The sequence below is a fragment of the Symphalangus syndactylus genome, chromosome 2 (genome assembly GCF_028878055.3).
Source record: "Symphalangus syndactylus isolate Jambi chromosome 2, NHGRI_mSymSyn1-v2.1_pri, whole genome shotgun sequence".
Classification (NCBI taxonomy): domain Eukaryota; kingdom Metazoa; phylum Chordata; class Mammalia; order Primates; family Hylobatidae; genus Symphalangus; species Symphalangus syndactylus.
Genome location: NC_072424.2, coordinates 69,681,562 through 69,708,199, shown reverse-complemented (window position 1 = coordinate 69,708,199; position 26,638 = coordinate 69,681,562). Strand labels below are relative to the sequence as shown.

The 26,638-nt window shown below is 36.2% G+C and overlaps 1 long non-coding RNA gene across 2 annotated transcripts in view; it reads left to right on the top strand.

The window, feature by feature from the left end:
- The window catches only part of LOC134735820 (uncharacterized), a 413,721-nt gene extending 387,692 nt beyond the window's left edge, over positions 1-26,029 (top strand). For both annotated transcript variants that reach the window (XR_010119344.1, XR_010119342.1), the window contains exon 2: positions 25,950-26,029. This is a non-coding gene — a long non-coding RNA (uncharacterized lncRNA). The remainder of the gene's footprint in view (positions 1-25,949) is intronic.
- Positions 26,030-26,638: the final 609 nt, after the last annotated feature.

Genomic DNA, 26,638 nt, shown 5'->3' with positions numbered 1-26,638 from the left:
AAGCACAGCTGCCATGGACAGTAGCATTCCCGTGGGATATGAACCCTTCATTGTTTTCTTCTTCTCCGGCAAAGTGCTGTGGTCATACTGACATAGATCTGCATCAGGATTGCGAGGATTGGAAGAGGAAATAAGCTGAATAATTCCAAAGCAGTCTGACAGCTGTGCAAGTTTGGACCTCTTCTCATTAAATGCAGACAGCACATGTTCTTTCAACATGTCCTGCATCCCTTTGGTTCTGCTCAGAAAACGGAAAGCATGCTAGATTTTCCAAGTAAAGATAATTTAATACGGGTACATTTGTCTAAATTTGATACACAGGTGAAGAAAGAACTGAGAATTCAATTAGACAATTTGAAGCAATTAGACAACCCAGATTAGCAACAGTAGGAAGCTAGGAAAACCCAAGGGTTAAAGGAAGAGTGGAAGGAAATAGAATGGACAGAATTTGGAAGCCAGGACATATGGCTGGGCTGCCTGGTAGGATCTGGAACCATATGGGAGGTACATCCTCTTCTATATACTGTGAGGCAGAACAAGAAAGAAAAATACTTCCCACACTCCAGTATTCCTGCAGTGCTCCCATTTCAAAACTAGTCAAAACCCAGATGGCAAAGAAGCTTGAAAAAAATATTTTCCTAAAATACCTAGCAGAGTGGAAGGTGGGAAATGAAGCAATGAGCAAATGAAAGGCATACTTGTTCCCAAAATCCAAAGCTATTAAATGCCTTCACCTTCTATCAGCTATAAATACAGTTAATGAATAGCTCTAATAAGTAAGGCCTCTACAGCTTTACCTCAAAATTGTTTTCTAGGATACAACATTTATCTACTTTTGTATCAATATTAATGATAATATTTTTATTAATATAAGTAATTTATAATTAGTTTTAAGTAAAATCATAAAGAGAAACTACAAAGTGCTTCACAACCAGTGTCTTGATTTTTCTCTTTAGTATATTCTTCTCTCTTAAGACTTGTCAGCTATGATCTAGTTTTTAATACCATGGTTTCAAGGACAATTTTACAAGATATGCAGTGATTCACTTGATGTAGTTCACCAATGAGTTTTTCTCTAGTCTGAGAAATTTTCTCATCCTACAACATGTCAGTTTCTTACATGCAGGAGCTAAAGGAGAAAGAAGCTCTCCAGATGGAGGAGAGGCTGAGAAAGGGCAGGGAACTGCCAAGGAACTGGGAATGCTTCCTCTGAAATGTTGGCTACTGCAGGTCCTTCCTTCCAAGAACCAAATTAAAAAAGAAAAAAAAAACTAGCCTGTTTTCTGAAGGTCTCAGTGAGACTGAGGGTCATGGAGGACCTCTGTTTATAAACTGGAGCCTACATGCCCATAGCAGTACTTGGCCTGAAAGGTCTGCGAAGTCCTTAACCATCTGATGTGTGATATGAGCTGTCATGTTCTGAAAGATACAACTCCCTGAACTGGGAACCCAGGGATATTATAAACCAACTTCCTTCCCTCTTTCTCTAAGCTTGTTTTGAGAAACTCCTCTTAGAAAATACATTTTTCTGGCTTAGGAGTCATTGGGTTTATGTTTAACAAATACGTGTTTATGGAGTGTTTTGTCCAAGTATGGCTATAAACATATTTTTAAGAGTTAACCAGTTGAAACAATTTTCAGGAAGAAAACTACTAGAAAAATAGCCATTTATTAGATTTCACAGAATTTTTTTTTTTTTTCTTTTTTTTTTTTTTTTTTTTTTTGGTGCGGTGGTACAATCATGGCTCACTGCAGCCTCCACTTCCCAGGCTCAAGCGATCCTTCCACTTCAGCCTCTCAAGTAGCTGGGACTACATGTGTGAGGCACCATGCCTGGCTAATTCTTGTATTTTTTTCCTGTAGAGATGAGGTTTCTCCATTTTTCCCAGGCTGATCTTGAACTCCCGGGCTCAAGCGATCTGCCCACTTCAGCTTCTGAAGTGCTAGAATTACAGGCATGACCCACTACGCCTGGCAGAATGATTTTTAAATATGTAATATTTTCTACATGAGGGCAGGTTTTGCTCATTAAAACTGTTCAAAAGATAGCCATATTTTATTTTTAATTTTGGTATAAAATATTAAGTTTGAAATTGTTATATAAACATGTTACTAAATGGAGGATATTTGAGAGCTATGTTTGGGATCATTTGTGTCTTAAGTGATGCAAGTGGTAGGTGGAAAACATTTAGATAAGTGTTAGTGCTATTTAGCAGACATAATCACCCTCAGCTTTTCTGCACTGCTCTGACATTTAGAGTGGTACATTTTCATCCTCTGATTTTTTTTTCTACTGTTTCTCTTAGGTTTAGCTGATCTATCTATATTTCATTTTAATCTCTTTTAGCAACAGCTATCCCAGTGAGCTTTCCCAAATTTTAAAAATTCAATTAATGAATAATCATTTCAATTAAAGAAATAAACAAAATTGAAAGTGCAAAGTAATTCAACATTAACACAAGTATTAGGGTCATGCCATATCTTTCAACCCAACTTATACTCTTAGAACAAAATTGATTATTAAGGAGAACTTACTCAGTAATTTGCTAATAAAAGGATTATCTTAGTCTATGATTTGATCTCAAATTCCAGAGCTTTTAACTTAACCTGTTTATCTATCTTTGGCTCTAGAATTTGTTTTGTTTTGTTTGATTTGCTTTTTAATAATTCTTACTGTTAAATAAGAAATATAGAAAGCTTCATAAAACAAACGGGTAGGTTACTAAATTACCAAAAGGTGTACACTGTTGTAACTCTCACTTATGTCAGGAAGTAAACCTCACCAGCTTCCTCAGGAGAGTGCTGTCTGCTTCCTCAATCACAGCTCTTTTCTTTCCATTAAGAATTGCCCTCCTGACTTTTAATTACCTCCGTATTTTATTGTCCAATTTTGCTTCCATAGACACTGACGTTTAGTTTTGCTTGTTATTTTTAAAGTGTTTTTAAATTTATAGGATCCCTCTGCATCACTTGTCTTTTCTGAAATCTGTTTATGAAAGAGCCAGAGTCATGTGTCCTGTCAATTTTCACAGGTTGGATCTTGCTGATGGCGTTCCTGTAGAGTTTAACACGTTCCTCCGCATTTTCTGTTAATTGGTAGTTATATCTAGAGACTTAATCAAACTCAGGCTAGCTTTATTTTGTATTTGTGTTATTTTTTAGGTAAATTTACTTCCTACTTGGTGTGTGTCCCTCATGAGGAGTCATAGGAGGGATTCAATGACAAATTGTCACTTTTGATAAAGTTAGAAGCCCTTAAAGTTCAGTACTTGGATCTTTTTTATTCCTTAGGATTTGCAAAATGTTGATACTATATTCTGTCTGTCATTCTTTTCTTATCTGTTCATTGAAATATTTCTGTAAGGAGCCACATTCCTTCCTCTACTCTTTGGTCACCCAATTCTACAGATCATATAAGAAAAGCAGGATAAATGCTTGATTTTTTCCTTTTATTTATATCCAGTTTATGTTTTGAAGCTGTGTTGGCTGTAATTCTCGTATACTTTGGAACACAAGATCTATAACTCATCTTTAAATACCACAGCTGTGCCATTCAAAGGAGAAATATGCTTATTTTAATTTTGGCCACATATCTGAGTTATTAAAAATTTGCTTTTGAGATATTACACTCTGAGCTATATAACGAGCCAATGCTCTTTAAACTCCACTTCTTTCAAAATTCCACCTTCACCAGATGTGTAGTCAGATTGCCACTCACTTTAATTCATTTTCCTTATAGATGCTCTACTGTGCTTTGTACTTTCCTTCATGCTACCAGTATTAGAGTTTTATCTTCTACTTCCATCACTGGATATATTATATTAGGCACTTTCAAAATAATTATTTCACTATTTTATTTTTTCTGAAAGTTTTCTCATTTTCTTTTTTTTTTTTATTTTTTTTTATTTTTTTTTATTTTTATTTTTTTTTTTTATTATACTTTAGGGTTTTAGGGTACATGTGCACAATGTGCAGGTTTGTTACATATGTATCCATGTGCCATGTTGATTTCCTGCACCCATTAATTCGTCATTTAGCATTAGGTGTATCTCCTAATGCTGTCCCTCCCCCCTCCCCCCACCCCACAACAGTCCCTGGAGCGTGATGATCCCCTTCCTGTGTCCATGAGTTCTCATTGTTCAATTCCCACCTATGAGTGAGAACATGCGGTGTTTGGTTTTTTGTCCTTGCGATAGTTTACTGAGAATGATGTTTTCCAGTTTCATCCATGTCCCTACAAAGGACACGAACTCATCATTTTTTATGGCTGCATAGTATTCCATGGTGTATATGTGCCACATTTTCTTAATCCAGTCTATCGTTGTTGGACATTTGGGTTGGTTCCAACTCTTTGCTATTGTGAATAGTGCCGCAATAAACATACGTGTGCATGTGTCTTTATAGCAGCATGATTTATAGTCCTTTGGGTATATACCCAGTAATGGGATGGCTGGGTCAAATGGTATTTCTAGTTCGAGATCCCTGAGGAATCGCCACACTGACTTCCACAATGGTTGAACTAGTTTACAGTCCCACCAACAGTGTAAAAGTGTTCCTATTTCTCCACATCCTCTCCAGCACCTGTTGTTTCCTGATTTTTTAATGATGGCCATTCTAACTGGTGTGAGATGGTATCTCACTGTGGTTTTGATTTGCATTTCTCTGATGGCCAGTGATGAGGAGCATTTCTTCATGTGTTTTTTGGCTGCATAAATGTCTTCTTTTGAGAAGTGTCTGTTCATGTCCTCTGCCCACTTTTTGATGGGGTTGTTTGTCTTTTTCTTGTAAATTTGTTTGAGTTCATTGTAGATTCTGGATATTAGCCCTTTGTCAGATGAGTAGGTTGCAAAAATTTTCTCCCATTGTGTAGGTTGCCTGTTCACTCTGATGATAGTTTCTTTTGCTGTGCAGAAGCTCTTTCGTTTAATGAGATCCCATTTGTCGATTTTGGCTTTTGTTGCCATTGCTTTTGGTGTTTTAGACATGAAGTCCTTGCCCACGCCTATGTCCTGAATGGTATTGCCTAGGTTTTCTTGTAGGATTTTAATGGTTTTAGGTCTAACATATAAGTCTTTAATCCATCTTGAATTAATTTTTGTATAAGGTGTAAGGAAGGGATCCAGTTGCAGCTTTCTACATATGGCTAGCCAGTTTTCCCAGCACCATTTATTAAATAGGGAATCCTTTCCCCATTTCTTGTTTTTGTCAGGTTTGTCAAAGATCAGATAGTTGTAGCTATGCGGCATCATTTCTGAGGGCTCTGTTCTGTTCCATTGATCTATGTCTCTGTTGTGGTACCAGTACCATGCTGTTTTGGTTACTGTAGCCTTGTAGTATAGTTTAAAGTCAGGTAGCGTGATGCCTCCAGCTTTGTTCTTTTGGCTTAGGATTGACTTGGCGATGCAGGCTCTTTTTTGGTTCCATATGAACTTTAAAGTAGTTTTTTCCAATTCTGTGAAGAAAGTCATTGGTAGCTTGATGGGGATGGCATTGAATCTATAAATTACCTTGGGCAGTATGGCCATTTTCACGATATTGATTCTTCCAACCCATGAGCATGGAATGTTCTTCCATTTGTTTGTATCCTCTTTTATTTCATTGAGCAGTGGTTTGTAGTTCTCCTTGAAGAGGTCCTTCACATCCCTGGTAAGTTGGATTCCTAGGTATTTTATTCTCTTTGAAGCAATTGTGAATGGGAGTTCACTCATGATTTGGCTCTCTGTTTGTCTGTTATTGGTGTACAAGAATGCTTGTGATTTTTGTACATTAATTTTGTATCCTGAGACTTTGCTGAAGTTGCTAATCAGCTTAAGGAGATTTTGGGCTGAGACAATGGGGTTTTCTAGATATACAGTCATGTCATCTGCAAACAGGGACAATTTGACTTCCTCTTTTCCTAATTGAATACCCTTTATTTCCTTCTCCTGCCTGATTGCTCTGGCCAGAACTTCCAGCACTATGTTGAATAGTAGCGGTGAGAGAGGGCATCCCTGTCTTGTGCCAGTTTTCAGAGGGAATGCTTCCAGTTTTTGCCCATTTAGTATGATATTGGCTGTGGGTTTGTTGTAGATAGCTCTTATTATTTTGAGATATGTCCCATCAATACCTAATTTATTGAGAGTTTTTAGCATGAAGGGTTGTTGAATTTTGTCAAAGGCCTTTTCTGCATCTATTGAGATAATCATGTGGTTTTTGTCTTTGGTTCTGTTTATATGCTGGATTACATTTATTGATTTGCGTATGTTGAACCAGCCTTGCATCCCAGGGATGAAGCCCACTTGATCATGGTGGATAAGCTTTTTGATGTGCTGCTGGATTCGGTTTGCCAGTATTTTATTGAGGATTTTTGCATCAATGTTCATCAAGGATATTGGTCTGAAATTCTCTTTTTTGGTTATGTCTCTGCCAGGTTTTGGTATCAGGACGATGCTGGCTTCGTAAAATGTGTTAGGGAGGATTCCCTCTTTTTCTATCGATTGGAATAGTTTCAGAAGGAATGGTACCAGTTCCTCCTTGTACCTCTGGTAGAATTCAGCTGTGAATCCATCAGGTCCTGGACTCTTTTTGGTTGGTAAGCTATTGATTATTGCCACAATTTCAGAACCTGTTATTGGTCTATTCAGAGATTCAACTTCTTCCTGGTTTAGTCTTGGGAGGGTGTATTTGTCGAGGAATTTATCCATTTCTTCCAGATTTTCTAGTTTATTTGCATAGAGGTGTTTGTAGTATTCTCTGATGGTAGATTGTATTTCTGTGGGATCAGTGGTGATATCCCCTTTTTCGTTTTTTATTGCATCTATTTGATTCTTCTCTCTTTTCTTCTTTATTAGTCTTGCTAGCGGTCCATCAATTTTGTTGATCTTTTCAAAAAACCAGCTCCTAGATTCATTAATTTTTTGAAGGGTTTTTTGTGTCTCTATTTCCTTCAGTTCTGCTCTGATTTTAGTTATTTCTAGCCTTCTGCTAGCTTTTGAATGTGTTTGCTCTTGCTTTTCTAGTTCTTTTAATTGTGATGTTAGGGTGTCAATTTTGGATCTTTCCTGCTTTCTCTTGTGGGCATTTAGTGCTATAAATTTCCCTCTACACACTGCTTTGAACGTGTCCCAGAGATTCTGGTATGTTGTGTCTTTGTTCTCGTTGGTTTCAAAGAACATCTTTATTTCTGCCTTCATTTCATTATGTACCCAATAGTCATTCAGGAGCAGGTTGTTCAGTTTCCATGTAGTTGAGCGGTTTTGACTGAGTTTCTTAATCCTGAGTTCTAGTTTGATTGCACTGTGGTCTGAGAGACAGTTTGTTATAATCTCTGTTCTTTTACATTTGCTGAGAAGAGCTTTACTTCCAACTATGTGGTCAATTTTGTAATAGGTGTGGTGTGGTGCTGAAAAAAATGTATATTCTGTTGATTTGGGGTGGAGAGTTCTGTAGATGTCTATTAGGTCCACTTTATGTAGAGCTGAGTTCAATTCCTGGATATCCTTGTTAACTTTCTGTCTCGTTGATCTGTCTAATGCTGACAGTGGGGTGTTAAAATCTCCCATTATTATTGTGTGGGAGTTTAAGTCCCTTTGTAGGTCACTGAGGACTTGCTTTATGAATCTGGGTGCTCCTGTGTTGGGTGCATATATATTTAGGATAGTTAGCTCTTCTTGTTGAATTGATCCCTTTACCATTATGTAATGGCCTTCCTTGTCTCTTTTGATCTTTGTTGGTTTAAAGTCTATTTTATCAGAGACTAGGATTGCAACCCCTGCCTTTTTTTGTTTTCCAGTTGCTTGATAGATCTTCCTCCATCCCTTTATTTTGAGTCTATGTGTGTCTCTGCACGTGAGATGGGTTTCCTGAATACAGCACACTGATGGGTCCTGACTCCTTATCCAGTTTGCCAGTCTGTGTCTTTTGATTGGAGCATTTAGCCCATTTACATTTAACGTGAATATTGTTATGTGTGAATCTGATCCTGTCATTATGATGTTAGTTGGTTATTTTGCTCGTTAGTTGCTGTAGTTTCTTCCTAGCCTCGATGGTCTTTACAATTTGGCATGTTTTTGCAGGGGCTGGTACCGGTTGTTCCTTTCCATGTTTAGTGCTTCCTTCAGGAGCTCTTTTAGGGCAGGCCTAGTGGTGACAAAATCACTCAGCGTTTGCCTGTCTGTAAAGTATTTTATTTCTCCTTCACTTATGAAGCTTAGTTTGGCGGGATAGGAAATTCTGGGCTGAAAATTCTTTTCTTTAAGAATGTTGAATATCGGCCCCCACTCTCTTCTGGCTTGTAGAGTTTCTGCTGAGAGATCAGCTGTTAGTCTGATGGGCTTCCCTTTGTGGGTAACCCGACCTTTCTCTCTGGCTGCCCTTAACATTTTTTCCTTCATTTCCACTTTGGTGAATCTGACAATTATGTGTCTTGGAGTTGCCCTTCTCGAGGAGTATCTTTGTGGCGTTCTCTGTATTTCCTGAATCTGAATGCTGGCCTGCCTTGCTAGATTGGGGAAGTTCTCCTGGATAATATCTTGCAGAGTGTTTTCCAACTTGGTTCCATTCTCCCCATCATTTTCAGGTACACCAATCAGACGTAGGTTTGGTCTTTTCACATAGTCCCAAATTTCTTGGAGGCTTTGTTCATTTCTTTTTATTCTTTTTCCTCTAAACTTCCCTTCTCTCTTCATTTCATTCATTTCATCTTCTATCAGCGATACCCTTTCTTCCAGTTGATCGCATCTGCTACTGAGGCTTCTGCATTCTTCGCGTAGTTCTCGAAACTTGGCTTTCAGCTCCATCATCTCCTTGAAGCCCTTCTCTCCATTGGTTATTCTAGTTATCCATTCTTCTAATTTTTTTTCAAAGTTTTTAACTTCTTTGCTATTGTTTTGAATTTCCTCTCGTAGCTCAGAGTAGTTTGATCGTCTGAAGCCTTCTTCTCTCAACTCATCAAAGTCATCCTCCATCCAGCTTTGTTCCGTTGCTGGTGAGGAACTGCGTTCCTTTGGAGGAGGAGAGGTGCTCTGTTTTTTAGAGTTTCCAGTTTTTTTGGTCTGTTTTTTCCCCATCTTTGTGGTTTTGTCTACTTTTTGTCTTCGATGATGGTGATGTACAGATGGGTTTTTGGTGTGGATGTCCTTTCTGTTTGTTAATTTTCCTTCTACCAGACAAGACCCTCAGCTGCAGGTCTGTTGGAGTTTACTAGAGGTCCACTCCAGACCCTGTTTGGCTGGGTGTCAGCAGCGGTGGCTGCAGAACAGCGGATTTTCGTGAGACCACAAATTCAGCTGTCTGATAGTTCCTCTGAAAGTTTTGTCTCAGAGGAGTACCCGGTTGAATGAGGTGTCAGTCTGTCCCACTGGGGTGGTGCCTCCCAGTTAGGCTGCTCAGGGGTGAGGGACCCACTTTAGGAGGCAGTCTGTCCGTTCTCAGATCACCAGCTGCGTGCTGGGAGAACCACTACTCTCTTCAAAGCTGTCAGTCAGACAGGGACATTTAAGGCTGTGGAGGTTCTCGCTGAGTTTTTGGTTGTCTGTGCCCTGCCCCCAGAGGTGGAGCCTACAGAGGCAGGCGGGCCTCCTTGAGCTGTGGTGGGCTCCACCCAGTTCGAGCTTCCTGGCTGCTTTGTTTACCTAAGCAAGCCTGGGCAATGGCGGGCGCCCCTCCCCCAGCCTCGTTGCCGCCTTGCAGCGTGATCTCAGACTGCTGTGCTAGCAATCAGCAAGACTCTGTGGGCATAGGACCCTCCGAGCCAGGTGCGGGACACAATCTCCTAGTGTGCCGTTTTCCAGGCCCGTTGGAAAAGCGCAGTATTAGGACGGGACTGACCCGATATTCCAGGTGCCGTCTGTTTTCCCTTTCTTTGACTAGGAAAGGGAACTCCCTGACCCCTTGCGCTTCCCGAGTGAGGCAATGCCTCGCCCTGCTTCGGCTCGCGCACAGTGCGCTTCACCGACTGTCCTGAACCCACTGTTAGGCACTCCCTAGTGAGATGAAACCGGTACCTCAAGCAGAAATGCAGAAATCACCCGTCTTCTGTGTCGCTGGGGCTGGGAGCTGGAGACCGGAGCTGTTCCTATTCGTCCATCTTGGCTCCACCCCTCAAGTTTTCTCATTTTCATTTTATATCTAGAAATGGAGATGATTCAATATTAAATAATTATGTGGGTAACGCTGAATCCTTGATCAAGCTGTTCAGATCTTTGTAGCTCTGTCTTGTATATTTAATTTGTCTAAGAGGCCGCAATGTCACAGAGAGAAAAAAAAAAAAAAAAAACTAGAGGTGATCTAAGTGTTCTCAAAGACTATGCCTGACTTCTTGGGGATGAAGAGTTATTGGAAATATGATTAAGTTGTTCTAATTAAATGTGGGCTCAGAAATAAGCAATGTTCATTTTGTGCACAAAACCCTTGGGGCTGAGAGGCATACAGTACATATCCCTTAAAGTGAAGGAGCACATTATATAAAGAAAGAAAAGAGAAACCATACAGTAGGGACCAGATAATGCAGAGACTTTATGTTAATGAGTGTTTTGTACTCTTAAAGAAATGCATTTTAAGCCGGGAAAATGCCATATTTCCATTTTGAGATCACTGCAGATATAGAGAAGGACTTAGAAGGACTAAGAATGGGTATGGAGGAATTTGTTAAGGAGATAATAAGATAATCCAAGTGACAAAGTATGGTAGATTGCACAAATGTAGTCAAAGAAGATAGCAAATAAAGCGCATGTATGAGATAAATATTTAGAATTTCCCTTTGCATTATCAAAGTTAAAGGTCAAATTTGCCATGTAACTAAAAGCAGGGCACATTTCTTCTAAAGGAGGGCATCTTCACTTGGACTTGTTCAGAATCTCTCTCTCTTTTTTTCCTTTATGTTCTTCTCTTCCTCCTCACATGTCCTGCCTCTGTCTATATCTTGGTGTAATTCTAAACCTGGAGTTCACAAATAAAATAATGCATAACACAAAACATTATTTTTATCTTTTGTTTGGTATATAAAAAACATATATGAGGCAAAATTACCTGACATAGGTTATTGTTGGATAATTTTTTCTATTAAAGGATTAAATATGAATAAATTGCTACTTATTCTTTTACTCTATCTCATGAAAATTAAACAATAAAAATTCTAAGAGCTTATTCTAAATGAAGTATGTATATCCTATATGTTTTATCTTCCTTAATCTTCGTGAAAATTCTAAAGATCTACCTTCATGGATGGAAAGAAGTAAGATGTAAAAAAACCAAAGCAACTTGTACAAGATCTCCTAGCAAATAAATGAGAGTTGGATTTCAGGATAGTTATATATAGCTCTTTGGTTCAAATGCTGAAAAACACAAGACAACTTATTGTCATACACTCTTATTTTATATATCAAAGTGACATGTTTTGTTTTTACTTACAGATAGGCATATTGTGCTCATTTTTTCCTTGTATTGGTAACGGGTTATAAAGAGTCACCCACATTCTCTTGCTTTGTTCATTTTATGATGGCATATTTTTGCAATATTTTCTTGGGGGACTTTCCCAGCATTCATTGCCCTGGCCCACAGTACAATAAATGAGCATTACCAATGCTACTTGGCTCTTATAAATATGCAAAATCATTAGTAAAACATTTTGCTATAATTTTTTCTGAGCATAAAAGACACAAAATGACATAGAAAATGAAAAACCAAAAAATGATTTAGAAAATAAAGAAGTAATTAAGAATAACTTTTGTCTTACTACTTAGGGATAGCATTTTTTATTTTTTCCTTTAATTTTTAACTTTTTATTACTGAAGTCCTGAAACACACATGCAAATATCAGATCTTATGTACTATGCAAAAAGGCATATGACTTACAAGTTTATAAATTTATAAACATTTTATAATAATGTAATCAACACTCTGGCTGTAAAACCCAGAAACTCATTCAACTAGCATAAGCAGAAGACAAATAATACTAGATAACAAGGGGATCTATTATTTTACTAAACTAAAGTCAGAAGGGGATCACTGTCCATAAGGTCTGGAATCAAAAAGTCAAAGGCCTTTTGAAAACCAGACTTACCTACCTGTTTTTCTCTCTTCTCTTTCTCTCTGTTTTTGTCTCTCTTATTTATTAGTCTCTTTTTATAGCATCATACTTTCCTCTGTTTCTTCTATCTTTCTTTGAAGCTAGTGTGAAGTACTTTTTATTCAGTCTAGCAATTTTGGAAAAACCATCCTACTCCACTCTTAGTCTATATGGTTCAATAGTGCTGACCTCACCACTGAGGTGAACAATTGACCCAGGTCTGGTCAATAGATTACAGTAATTGTTTGAAACATAAGTATATGGAATATTAGTTAAAATCACTAAATTTGGAGTAAATTTAAACTTGTTCAAATCTCAGCACCAACACTCACTAGCAATACAGGCCTGTGCTAATTATTTATGGTCCCTAAGACTTAGAACAGTATCAAGCAAATAGTAAATAATTAATACATGTTAGCTGTTATTTCTACCAAGTTAAGAAGAGGCAGTGTTGAGGATATTTATGGAACTACTGGATTATTAAAGAACCGTTGGAATTTAGGGCTGCTTAGTGGTTGAACAAAAGCTTTAAGTTGTTGACCATTTTGCCACCGTAAGGACACATCCTGCTTGAGAATAAAAATGTATACTAAGATAAGCCGAGTCAGTGTATTAGTCCATGCTCACTCTGCTATAAGGACATACCAGAGACTGGGTAATATATAAAGAAAGAGGTTTAATTGACTCAAAGTTCCACATGGCTGGGAGGCCTCAGGAAACTTACAGTCATGGTGCAGGGCATCTCTTCACAGAATGGCAGGAGAGAGAATGAGGCAGGAGAGAAAATGAGTTCTGAGCAAAGGAGAAAGTCCCTGTCCATAGTGGAGGCTCTCTACCCAAACCAGGTAACCATTTTTCCTTTCTAGGCCTCCAGGCCTGTGATGGGAGGGGCTGCCGTGAAGGTCTCTGACATGCCCTGGAGACATTTTCTGCATTGTCTTGGTGATTAACATTTGGCTCCTTGTTACTTATGCAAATTTTTGCAGCAGGCTTTAATTTCTCCTCAGAAAATGGGTTTTTCTTTTCTATTGCATCATCGGGCTACACATTTTCCAAACTTTTATGCTCTGCTTCCTCTTGAATGCTTTGCTACTTAGACATTTTTTTCTGCCAGATACTTTAAATCATCCTTCTGAAGTTCAAAGTTCCACAGATCTCTAGGGCAGGAGCAAAATGCTGCCAGTCTCTTTGCTAAAACATTGCTGGTCTTTTTGGATAGCAAGAGTGACATTTTCTTCAGTTTCCAACAAGTTCCTCAGCTCCATCTGAGACCACCTCTGCCTGGATTTCATTGTCCATATCACAATCAGCAATTTGCTCAAAGTCATTCAATAAGTCTCCAGGAAGTTCCAAACTTTCCCACATCTTCCTGTCTTCTAAGCCCTCCAAACTGTTCCAGCTTCTGTCTGTTGCCCAGTTCCAAAGTTGCTTCCACATTTTCAGGTATCTTTGTAGCAGCACCACTCTCTCTGCAGTACCGATTTACTGTATTAGTCCATTCTCATGCTGCTATAAGGACATACCAGAGACTGAATAATTTATAAAGAAAGGTTTAATTGACTCACAGTTCCACATGCCTGGGGAGGCCTCAGGAAACTTACAATCACAGCAGAAGGCATCTCTTCACAGGGCGGCAGGAGACAGAATGAGTTCTGAGCAAAGGGGGAAGCCCCTTATAAAATCATCAGCTCTCTTAAGAACTCACTATCACAAGAATAGCATAGGGGAAACCACCCCTATGATTCAATTATCTCCACCAGGTTCCACCTTTGACACATGGAGATTATTACAATTCAAGATGAGATTTGGGTGGGGACACAGAGCCAAACCGTATCAGTCAGGAACCGATGACAACATATGAGAAACCGGTGCAGCCCATTTATCCCTGGACATACCAATTACATGAGCCAATGCATTCCCTGTTGTGTCTAAGGCAGAGTTCTTTTCTCTTGAAATTATACTGACCAGTATTCTGCATTTTATTACCCAGGTAATTATCTAGATGAGAAAAAATATATATAAAGATATATCTTTTAATTAAATTATTAATTGATACATAATTAATGTGAATTTTATATATTAATATATAAAAATATTTTATATATACAAATATATATCATATTATCTAAAATGCCTGTTTGAGTACATCCATGTACTTAGAAATTCAGTTGGTAAAACAGTATAAAATGAGAAGACTCACACTTTGGCCTATTAGTACATTTATGCCTAAAGTTTTATAATTTCAAATTTAATTATTTTTAAGATTATAACTTCTTCTCTACTTAGTATGTTTCTGTTCTCCTTGTATGTCATGTTTCTTTGACTTAGCAACATTAAACAATATCTTTGATTCTCAATATCTGCTATAATTCAGTGGTAAACATTTATAAGTATGCAAATATTTTTCTTTGTACTATAAGTAGTATAATTGGTTACATAGAGAAGGAACTATAATCTAAATCCTTAAACTTTGCTCTTCCAAGGGGAATTTTCAGAGCATCAATGTCAGATGCATGATCCTTTTGATTTTTCAAAATATTTTGTTTTCTACTGAGATCATTGCTGGTTTTGTTATTGTTTTATTTTTCTTAGCTTTAATTTGCAATTCTGCCTTTTTCATTGTTGAAGGAAATGATGCAAGAAGAGCTGGCCTCCTGATTTTACTTCACTTTCTCATTAAAGATATTTATTATTCATGGAAACTTCCAACTTCCTGTTTTAGTTTAAACAAGATTATTTTCTCAGACCATGCACAGCTGTCCTCTTCAGATGTCTCTTCATTGAAATAATGAGTTAAGATCATTGTTTCATATACTTCATATCTTTTTCTCTTAGGCTGTTTGTTCAATATGCTGTAGTATATATTTGAGTATGTTTTCCTTAAATAGTATATAGATGCCAACATTTATTTTCTGTGTATATAAAAATGTATTGTTTTGTTCTTATTATTCACTAATGAGCTAAATAAGACTACAAATCTATCTTCAAAATCATTTTCTCCATGCCTTTGAGTGCATTGCTTCAACCTGTTTTGATAAGTTGAATTCCTAAAGCCAATTTAAAGCTCATGGTTATCTTTATCTGGGGGATGACCTGTTTGAGTGTATATTCTCTAGTTTATTTTTGTTTTCCGACTTTGGTAAATTTTTAGCTTGATTTTTGCAATTGTTAAATGTTAACAACTTAACGACTAGGTGTGAACTTTTTATTCATTCATCTCACTCTGTAAATATTGAGCTTTTCATTCTAGTAATAAATATTTTTGTAGGGATGGGGTCAATTAATTTTCCTGGAGTCCCTAATAAGTGGATGTCGCACATTTGTAATTGTTTCTTCCCTGATCCATTTCCTTTCATTTTTTTATCATTTAAGAAATTATTATAAATTTGTCTTTTTCCCTATTCTAAGAGAATCTCTACATTTTTTTCTTCCAGATTACATATTTGTTCTTCTAAAATTCCATTTTATTTTTCAGCCTCCTAGTGACTTAAAAAACAGTCACATTTTACATTTCTATCACCATCTACTTGTCTGTTCTGCAGTTTGTTCCTTTTCCATGGAAGCATCTATTCATTCTATGGATAAAATATTCTCTTGAATTTTTCTTATAATTCAGGAAAATTTTATTTTCATTTTGTTATTCTTACATTAAATAATCATTTCTCTGTGTGGTCATTCATTGGATCTATTTCTCTTCATTCTTCTCTTTCGTGTTTGTGTGGGTTTTTTTTACCCCCCCACTTAGTAGCTAATGATTTTTACTTAGTCATTTATATCTGAAAAAAGGACTAGCCTATGTGCTCCTGAGAAGTTTGAGGTTGATTTGCTAATAATTTTCTTCCCTGTAAAAAAAGATTAAAAGTGATTTCCAGTGTGTTAAGGGGGTATTGTCTGCATAATTCATTTTTAGAAAATGCTGTCAGCGAGAGTGGAAGGCAGACTGGCAGGTTTGGACTTGTCCCTCCTCCAGCCTCGGTAAGCAACATGGAGCAGGAGTTAAGGGTTTCTGTTCTGGAACCAAGTCTGTCTGGTTCAAATTCTGGCTCCATCACTGGTAAGTTACAGGACTTGGTAAAAGTTACTTCATCTTTTGGTGTCAATTATGTGTTAAACACAAATAATAGACTCTTCAATACAGGATTGTTATAAGTTACATATATATCATTTAGACCAATATCTGGCATATAGAGAGCACTCAATAATTGTTTGCTTAAAAATAAAAGCATAACAAATAACTTTATGTTTGTATTTTTTCCTTGGGGAGAATTACTTTTGGTTTGTTTTGTTTTTCTCTGTTGTTGAGTTCTAAAACTACATCAATCCTTTACCGGTTCTCTTTAAGACACCCTAATTCTAAACCTCTGTGGGCAGATCTGCTATTATTTCCAAAGATTTGTTCTCCAGGTTTAGCTTTAAATACCACTGTTGCCTGTTTCTATGTATTGGTCGTGAAAAGTGAGTAAGAGAAGAGAAAGAAGAAAGAATGACTCATCCAGCGGTTTCTTTTAGTAAAGATAATTATGAATAGCCAGCATTATTCCTAATAATCAAGATGACTGTCATCCACTCACTCTGAACTTTGAGTTCAGAGTTTGAGTTCTCCTATTCTGAAGTTTGGGTATTTCTAGGGATTGGGCTACAAGAATGTCTCCCACTTTTGCTAAAATCCTCAAACTGTCTTATATTTCATGTCATGCAATCAATGCAAATCCATCTACTTTTCTCATTCTACTTATTAGACACACTATTCAATTAAGTAATACCATTGTTTCCCCATTCCATGGATTACTTTGTCTTATAAATCTGTACTACCATCTTGAATTGGAAGCAGCACTCAATTTTTTTATGCTGGGATTTTCATATTGACTTCTAAATCAATTAAATTCCTTAGTTCACCTTTATGTATCATATCTATGCATATCTACATCTAATCTTTGTTCCTAGTTTCCCGAATGTTTGTAATTTGTATTATTGTACTGTAAACCAATATTAGCTTTTGAATTTTTTAGAAGTAAGTTATATTATTAAACACAATAATGGATAAATATCCATTTAATATATATGTAGCTAAATAAATACATATGTGGCTAAATATTTTAATATTATTCAATATATTAACATAATTCTTTAGGTTATTAAAAAATTCTGAATGGGGTGCACTTTCACTAGGGCAAAGCTAACTTAATACACATTCTTATTTGTTGTTATTAAAATTTAAAAGCATTTTTTCTGTATAGCACCTCACAGACATTAAGGATCTAGATTGGTTTTCTTTCTCTTAAAAATAAAATCTGTCACTTTGAGAACAATGAATTCATTCATGGACCATATTAACCAGTCAAAAATTTATGGCCCTTGTTTATACATAAGATATTAGACATATGCAATGTAAACCTTTAACTATGAACAAAAAAATGATTATCTTGTGATTAAAATAGACCTGAGAAATTTGACTAATGGAAGAGTTTCATTCATTTGCAAACAAATAAACAAAAAAAACTATTTAGTCAGATGATCTAAAGCATGTACCTTTTTAGCCTTCTACCTCACTGTGTGGTTTGCAAGTGAAAATTTCACTGTCAATGAGCTCAGAATAAAGAAAAATCAAGATTTTATCGTATGACAGTGATCCCGGCTGCTGTAAATAATGGCAGTGCTCAAATTTTTGAAATTCTTTTATTGTAAAACCAAACATTGGATTCCCACCCGATGTAATACGATTCTTAGCCTCTTTTGACTCAATTTGAAGGAAACATTTATGGCGCTTAAATTGTTCCTGAGAAGCCTATGCTGGGTAACATTTTAAACAAATGCATTTTATAGCAAACTTTCCCACAAAGAGTGAAGATTAAGAATGTATAATCACATGTCATTCATGGACTGGTTTCACTTTTTAGTGGGTTCAATTGTTGTGCTCTCTTACCAAAAGGATAGTCAAAACTTATAAAAGTGATATTTAAATGCACAGCTGGTTGCGTCTCTAATAAAATGACTACTCATATCTAAAATAAAATAAAATAAATTAGGAGAAAATGAAGCTTGGCTCCTGAGGCTGGCACCTACATTTCACTTTCTCTTTCCCTAATCTAAATATAATGTCAGTTTGAAAAGCCATGATGTGGATCATCATCTGCTTTTGTTTGTCCTTTTGATTTCCTTTATGGATCTAAAAGTAATAAAATCAAGCAGCCATGTCTTAGCAAGTGGACACTGGTCCATTTTTAAGTTATGTGGATTATTCTTAACCTGGGATTTGACTCGTTTTGTTGATTAGGAAATTTACTTCTGTTATTTCTTTATTTTTAAAACCTCACTTCTTAGCTTTACAGTATACCTATGGGGGCCATCACATGTGGATGATGAATGTGTTTCTATTTCAATCTACTTGCTTGGAGATTTAAGTGTTTTGTGAGCTCCAAATTTGACACTAAGAGGTATTCATAAAGGTTATTTTGTGGATACTTGATAATTTCTGTGGCGATCTTCGTTTCCTCCAGGACCCTAGAGGAAATCACCTCTTCCAATTGAGGACCTTCAGAAGCCTTCACATCCAGCCCTAACATGCAGTGATTGGCAGGACCTCCAATTAACAGAGGTTTCACCAGTCAAGTGAAGAGTTAGTTACCTTTTATTATTACACTTTATAAGCTGACTGAATTAAGTTAAACCTGTACATCATTTTTCTTTCTGGAAATTAAAAAGATTTACACTCATTATTTTGAACAAGTACATTTTTGCTTGCAGCTGTCAAAATATGCTGTCATTTCAATTATCTGGAGTGCCTATTAGTCACTTTTTAATAAAGTTCCAACTACTTTTTCCTGGTGTGTAATGAATGGCGTCCCTTGCACACCTTTTAAATATGTGTTCATGGCCCCTATAGATTTCTACAATTAGGCAGAAAATATTAAATAATTTAATAATAAAATGCTTTACATTCTTCCATGTTGCCAAGAGTGAACTTCTTTCCAGAAATTGTATTTTCTTTTTTTTAATAACAATTCCTTCACCAAGGAAATATATTTTAATTTAAATTCACTGTTCTTAGCAATCATCACAGCAACAATAGATGTTATAGTATTGACGAATTTGAGACAATTATTTTCTTTTTCACTGGAGCCATATATAAACCATTCATTTCATATGCATATATGATATTTATCTTTTCAATTCATTTTAAGGTACTTTCTCTTCCAACTTGACTTTAAACTCCTGAAAAAGAGTAACCATGTTCATTCTTCTCTCCATTCTTCCCAATATTTAGCCAATTTTTATGTATGTAATTTGTTTTCATTAAATTCTTTATTAAGAGTAACTAAATAAACCCATATGTTCAGGTCCTTAAGGTCATCAATTATACATCATTTCCACCTCAGAGATAAGGAAGCTGAGTCTCAATGCATTTGGCCAGCTGATGATAAGAAGGCTAACTTCTAATGCCCAAAGCACTAATGCAAGATCTATTTCACCTCTCCATCTTGGCTCTTTTTGCTAGGATGTGTTTACTGCTAGAAAGCTGTCCTTATTCTTACTGTGTTCTTGTCAAAACAATCCTCTGAGGGTCTCAATTTTCTGCAGCTGTCATGTTGTTATCTCTAAGCCAATAATGGACACCCAATAACTCTTTAAAGCATTGAACTTTTTCCCCTACTCGCAAAAGTTTGATCACTGCTTTGTTCATGTTCATCCTTAGTATTTTCTTTTTTGTTTCTTTTTGTTTGCTTGTGTGTGTGTTTTTTTTTGTTCGTTTGTTTGTTTGTTTGTTTTTTTTTGGACGGAGTCTCGCTCTGTTGCCCAGGCTGGAGTGCAGTGGTGCGATCTCGGCTCACTGCAAGCTCCGCCTCCAAGGTTCATGCCATTCTCCTGCCTCAGCCTCCCAAGTAGCTGGGACTACAGGCTCCCACCACCACACCTGGCTAATTTTTTTTGTATTTTTTTTTTTAGTAGAAACGGGGTTTCACCGTGTTAGCCAGGATGGTCTTGATCTCCCGACCTCATGATCTGCCCATCTCAGCCTCCCAAAGTGCTGGGATTACAGGTGTGACCCATCACACCCAGCCCATCCATTGTATTTTCTAACTCTCTTTTACCACATTTCACAGTCCTCATTTCAATATAGACCTTTTCATAAATTCTATCTTCTCCAGTAGATAACAAGCAAGCCCCTGGGAGTTTTAAGCCAAACTTGGACCATCTGGGTATTTACTGCAACACTTAGCATACTTAAAGACTAAATCATATTATTTAAGACTACGGTTTCTCTAATTATATAGACTTGGTTTAAATTCAGTGAGACATTGGCCAGGTTATGTAACAACTCTATGCTTTCCTTTTCTGATATATAATTTGGATAACTGTAGTACTTTCCTTTAGATTTGTCAAAAATAATGAATTATTTTATATATGTAAAACATTTAGAATGGTAGCCCTCACAGATTAGTGCTCTCTCTCTATAGATAGATAGATAGATAGATAGATAGATAGATAGATAGACATAGATATAGATATTATTTATTATTTTGACAACACAAAAGCATTTTAGGAATTCTATTCAGGAGGTCTCTTTAAAAATTACGTAAATATGTGTGTTAATAAGCATTATGTTTCTCTAAGGAAATTACTCATAAATTTTTATCAGAGTTGCAAATATACCCATGAATTTAAAAATGGTTAAGAACCAATGTTCTCAGTAGCCGTAATATACAACAGTAGGCAGAAGAAAAATTGTCAAAGATTAGTGTATTGGCAGCAGAGTCCTAGCTTCTAGTGCAGCTGCTGAGGTCACAGCCAGCTAGTTGAAGTCTAGAAAAGGAGACAAAGAGTACTGTGGGCCTCATACATGGACCCACTGTCTGCCAGGCACTTTGATAATTTGTGGGGGGTCCAATTCTGAGCATTCGCTGGAATTAATATATGATGGTTATTCTACCTGACAATCATTATACCAGCCCTACATCCATTCCACTCCCATACCAACTGACCATCCTTATTATTATTATTTTTCTTAACTTTTGCCTCTTCTCCATTAGAAACTTTGATAGAGATTGTAATCAAGGTGCACTTTTTCTTTTAATTAAGAGCCAGGTGTTTAATCCTCTTAGCCATTCGAAAATTATTTTTCCAAGGTACATGTTGACTAGAATATTGAAAAATCTGAAAATGTTGGAATTTTCTATTTCATCACTCATATCCTGAAATTAACTCCTAGTAATTTCTTTTATTTATGCTCCCAGTGTCTTTGATTATTTGTCCAATCCTCTCTCCAGGTATGTTTTACCAGTCTGGATCTATAACTGCCCTCTTTGTCCTTCCAAAAATTCTAATATCGGCTTAAGTAATCCACAGTCAGTCTCTGAAGTTGGCTCCCAGAGGTTCCTACCTGATACATTCAACAACTTACCATTGAGTGGAGAAACCAAGCAATTAAATAGGTAGAAACAAGAAAGTGTGATGGATACTGAGAAAATACAGGTTGCTATAAAAGCATGTATCAGGAAAACATAACTAACCTGGCATTAGAAAACACTTTTTGTGGATGATATGTTTAAGCTCAAACCTGAAGCTAGTGAGGCATGAATTAAAGAAGTTAGGTGCTGTGAGCTTCATATGCACGAGGCTGAAATATAAACACAATATTAAGGATAAAGGCAGGCCCACTTCTCAGACTAAATAAAATATTATAAATATAAAGGGTATATTGTGACTCAGAAGCCATGCAGATTCCTAAAATTTTTCCTTGATAATCCAAATAACTTCTTTGCTTAATAAGAGTAATTGCAGACACCCATCTCTGCTTTCATCCTGACCTTTCAAATGTGGTCTTACTTAATAAGACCACTTAACCTTCCGACCAACCATGTATGGGGATTCCAATTTCACCTCTTCACCAACACCTGTTATTGTCTGTCTTTTTTTGTTTTGTTTTGTTTGTTTTTTTTCTTTTTGAGACAGAGTTTTGCTCTTGTTGCCCAGGCTTGAGTACAATGGTGTGATCTTGGCTCACTGCAACCTCTCCCTCCCGGGTTCAATCGATTCTCCTGCCTCAGCCTCCCAAGTAGCTGGAATTACAGGCATGTGCCATCACACCTGGCTAATTTTGTATTTTTAGAGGAGACGAGGTTTCCATCATGTTGGCCAGGCTGATTTCAAACTCCCGACCTCAGGTGATCTGCTCACCTCGGCCTCCCAAAGTGCTGGGATTACAGCCGTGAGCTACCATGCCCGGCATCTTCTTATTTTTCCATTTGAATATGTTTTGTTAATTTTTTTTTCTAAGCACCCTGGCTAAAACCTCCAGTAGCATTTTGAATAGAAGTAGTGAGTGAGAAGATGCTTTCTGTTTCCCTGATCGTAGGAAGAAAGCATTCTTTCTTTAGTTATTGAGCATGATGTTAGCTGTAGATTTTTCATGAATACCTTTTCTCAGATTCAGTACGTTTTCTTATATTCCTAGATTTTTAAAATCTTTTTTATCAAGAAAATGTGTTTGATTTTATTATAGAAAATATGTCTTTTGTGTCTATTGAGAAGATTATGTGGTTTTTGTTTTTTATTTTATTGATATGGCATATTATGGTGATTCATTTTTGTATGTTAAACAAATCTTACATCCTCAAGATAGATCCTACTTGGTTTGTAATTCTTTCTATATGTTGCTAGTATTTTGTTGAGACATTTTGCATATATATATTTAAAGAAATATTGTTCTTTAGTTTTCTTTTCATATGATGTTCTTTACTTGGTTTTGATATAAGAATAATGCTGGCCTCACTGAATAAGTTGAAAAGTTCTATCTTCTTGGAAGGATTTGTAAAGAATTGATATTAAATCTTCCATAAATGCTTGTAAATTCATCAGTGAAGTTTTTTTTTTGTGGAAAGTTTTGTAAGATACAAATTCAATCTTTTTTATATATTAATATTCTATTCAGGATTTGTATGTTTACATTCTTTCATTTTATTTTTGTTTTTGTTTTATTTACAGACCATAGCTGGATGGAGATATCAAATCTATTCTGATTTTCTAGAATTTAACCTTTAATAGACTTATTCAATCTATTAATATTTTTATTAGGAATAGCAATATTTAGAATATTTGTTATATTTTGTATATTTGGGTATATTCTTTTCTTTCTTCATTTTTATCATTTTTTGCTTTCTGTTGGATTAATAAAGCTTTCTTTATCCCTTTTTATTTTTTTCTCAGACATTATTTAATATGTATATTTCCTTCACCACAATCACTTCCATTATACTCCCCAGAAGTGGTCATTGTTAACAGTTTGTGGATATTCTTCCTGAAACTTTCTATGCACGTAAAAACATATATTGTTTTATACAAATTGAATTGCATAATACAGACTGTTACACAACCAACTGTTTTCTTCACAAAATAAATCCAGACATCTGTCGAAGTTAATAGATAGGGAGTTATCTTTTGCTTTCTTTTTTTTTTTTTTTTTTTGAGACGGAGTCTCGCTCTGCCGCCCAGGCTGGAGTGCAGTGGCGCGATCTCGGCTCACTGTAAGCTCCACCTCCCGGGTTCACGCCATTCTCCTGCCTCAGCCTCTCCGAGTAGCTGGGACTATAGGCGCCCGCCACCACGCCCAGCTAATTTTTTGTATTTTTTTAGTAAAGACGGAGTTTCACCGTGGTCTCGATCTCCTGACCTCGTGATTCGCCTGCCTCGGCCTCCCAAAGTGCTGGGATTACAAGCGTGAGCCACCGCGCCCGGCCATCTTATTCTTTTGTTAAACTGCTGCATAATAATTCATGGTTTGGAAATTCCATAATTTATTCTTACTAGATTTTTGTATTATTGTAAAAGTAAGATATATACTTACAAACTAATCAACTCGTATCAAAGTATAAAATGATAACTGAAGGCTACAACAAAAAGGTACACTCTTATTAACATTAAGAAAGTCCTTTATAATGCGGCCTTTATTTGTTTGTCTAGCCTAAGTGAATGACAATCCATCATTATAGCTCTATGATCCAGCCAAGTCACCCATTTCATAGATCCAGTACATGTCCCAATCTCTCTTACCTCATAACCTTTGCACATTGTCCTCACTCTACTGCAACTCTAACGAGCCTAATTTAACTAGCTTAATCTTGATCTTCCTTTATCAGGGCAGATGTTATTTTCTCTGGAGATACATTTCTGCCTTTCTAGATACTCTCCAACTCTGGATTTGATGCTCCTTCTAAGTCCACACATAACAACTTGAATTTAATTTTGGCACTTAAAAGCATATTAAAATAATGATTTTAAGACAAAAATGCCCACTGTCATAACTCCTATTCAACATAGTATTGGAAGTCCTGTCTGGAGAAATCAGGCAAGAGAAAGAAATAAAAGGCATCCAAATTGGAAAAGAGGAAGTCAAATATCTCTATTTGCTGATGATATGATATTATACCTAGAAAACCATAAAATATCTTCCAAAAGACATCTAGACTAGATAAACAAGTTTAGTAAAATTTCAGGTTACAAAATCAACATGCAAAAGTTAGTAACATTTCTATACATGAGTAACATTCAAGTTGGGAATGAAATCAAGAGCTCAATTCCATTTATGATAGCCATAAAAATACCTAGGAATATATTTAACAAGGGAGATGAAATATGTCTACAAAGAGAAGTATAAAACACTGCTGAAATAAATCATACATAACACAAATGGAAAAATATCCCATGCTCACGGATTGGAAGAATCAATATCAATAAATGACCATACTTTTCAAAGCAATCTGCAGATTCAATTCCTACCAAATTACCAACATATTTTTCACAGCATTACAAAAATTTCCTAAAATTCATACAGTACCAAAAAAGAGCCTGACTATCCACAGCAATCTTGAGAAAAAGAACAAAGCTGGAGGCATCACATTACCTGAATACAAAATATACTACAAGGCTATAACAAACAAAATATCATGGTACCGGTGCAAAAATAGACACATAGATTAATGGAACAGAATACAGAACCCAGAAATAAAGCCACATACCTACAACCAGCTGATTGTCAACAAAGTCAACAAAAATATATAATGGGTGAAAGGACAACCTATTCAATAAATGGTGCTGTGGAAACAGGATAGCTGTATGCGAAAGAATGAAGCTGGGCCTTTATCTCTCATCATATACAATTAACTCAGGATACATTAAAGACATAAATGTAAGACTCAAAACTATAAAAATCCTAGAAGAAAATCTAGAAAAATTTCTTATGACATTGGCATAGGCAAAGAATTTATGACTAAGACCTGAAAAGCAAATGCAACAAAACCAAAAATACACAAATGGGACTTAATTAAACTTAAAAGTTTCTGCACAGCAAAAGAAATAATAGAGTAAACAGCCTACAGAATGGGAGAAAATATTTGCAAACTATGCATTCAACAAATGACTAATACCCAGAATCTATAAGAAACTCAACAAGAAAAAAAAATCAAACAATCCAATTAAAAAGTAAGCATAAGCTAAGATCATGCCACTGCACTTCAATTTGGGCGACAGAGAGAGAAACTCTATCAAAAAAAAAAAAAAAAGTAAAATAAGCAAAGGACATGAACTGATATTTCTCAAATGAAGACACACAGCCAGGTACGGTAGCTCACACTAGTAACCCCAGAATTTTGGGAGGCTGAGATGGGTGGATCACTTGAGGTCAGGAGTTTGAGACCAGCCTGGCGAACAGGGTGAAACCCCATCTCTATTAAAAATACAAAAATTAGCCAAGGATGGTGATGCACCTCTGTAACCCCAGCTACTTGGGAAGCTGAGGCAGGAGAATCACTTGACCTGGGAGGTGGAGGTTGTAGTGAGCTGAGACCACATCACTGCACTCCAGCCTGGGTGACAGAAAGAAGCTGAAGGCATCAGAAAATAGCTGAAGTCCTGTAAAAAAAAAAAAAAAAAAAAAAAAAAAAAAAAAAAAAAAAAAAAAAAAAAAAAACAAGAAAGAAAGAAAAGAAATTTTTTAAAAAGGAAGACATACCATACAAGTGGCCAAACATATGAGAAAATGCCCACCATCACTAATCATGGAAAACAAATGAAAGCCACAGTGAGATACCATTTCATAGTAGTCAGAATAGCTATAATTAAAAAGTTAAAAAACAACAGATGTTGATGAGGTTATAAAGAACAGAAAACATTTATACACTTTTGATGGAAATGTTAATTAGTACAACCTTTATAGAAAAGAGTTTGTACAGAGATTTCTCAAATAACTAAAAATAGAACTACCATTTGATCCAGCAATCCCACTACTGGGTATCTACCCAAAAGAAAATGAATCATTATATCAAAAAGACACCTACACTTGTATGTTTATCACAGCATTATTCAGAATAGCCAAGTCATGGAACCAACTTCATGTTCATCAAACGATGACTGGGTAAAGCAAATGTGGTATATATACACTGTGGAATACTATACAGCCATAAAAAAGAATAAAATCATGACTTTTGCAGCAATGTGAATGGAGCTGGAGGGCATTATCGTAAGTTAAATAACTCAGAAACAGTCAAATACTACGTGTTCTCACTTATAAGTGGGAGCTAAACCATGGGTACACATAGA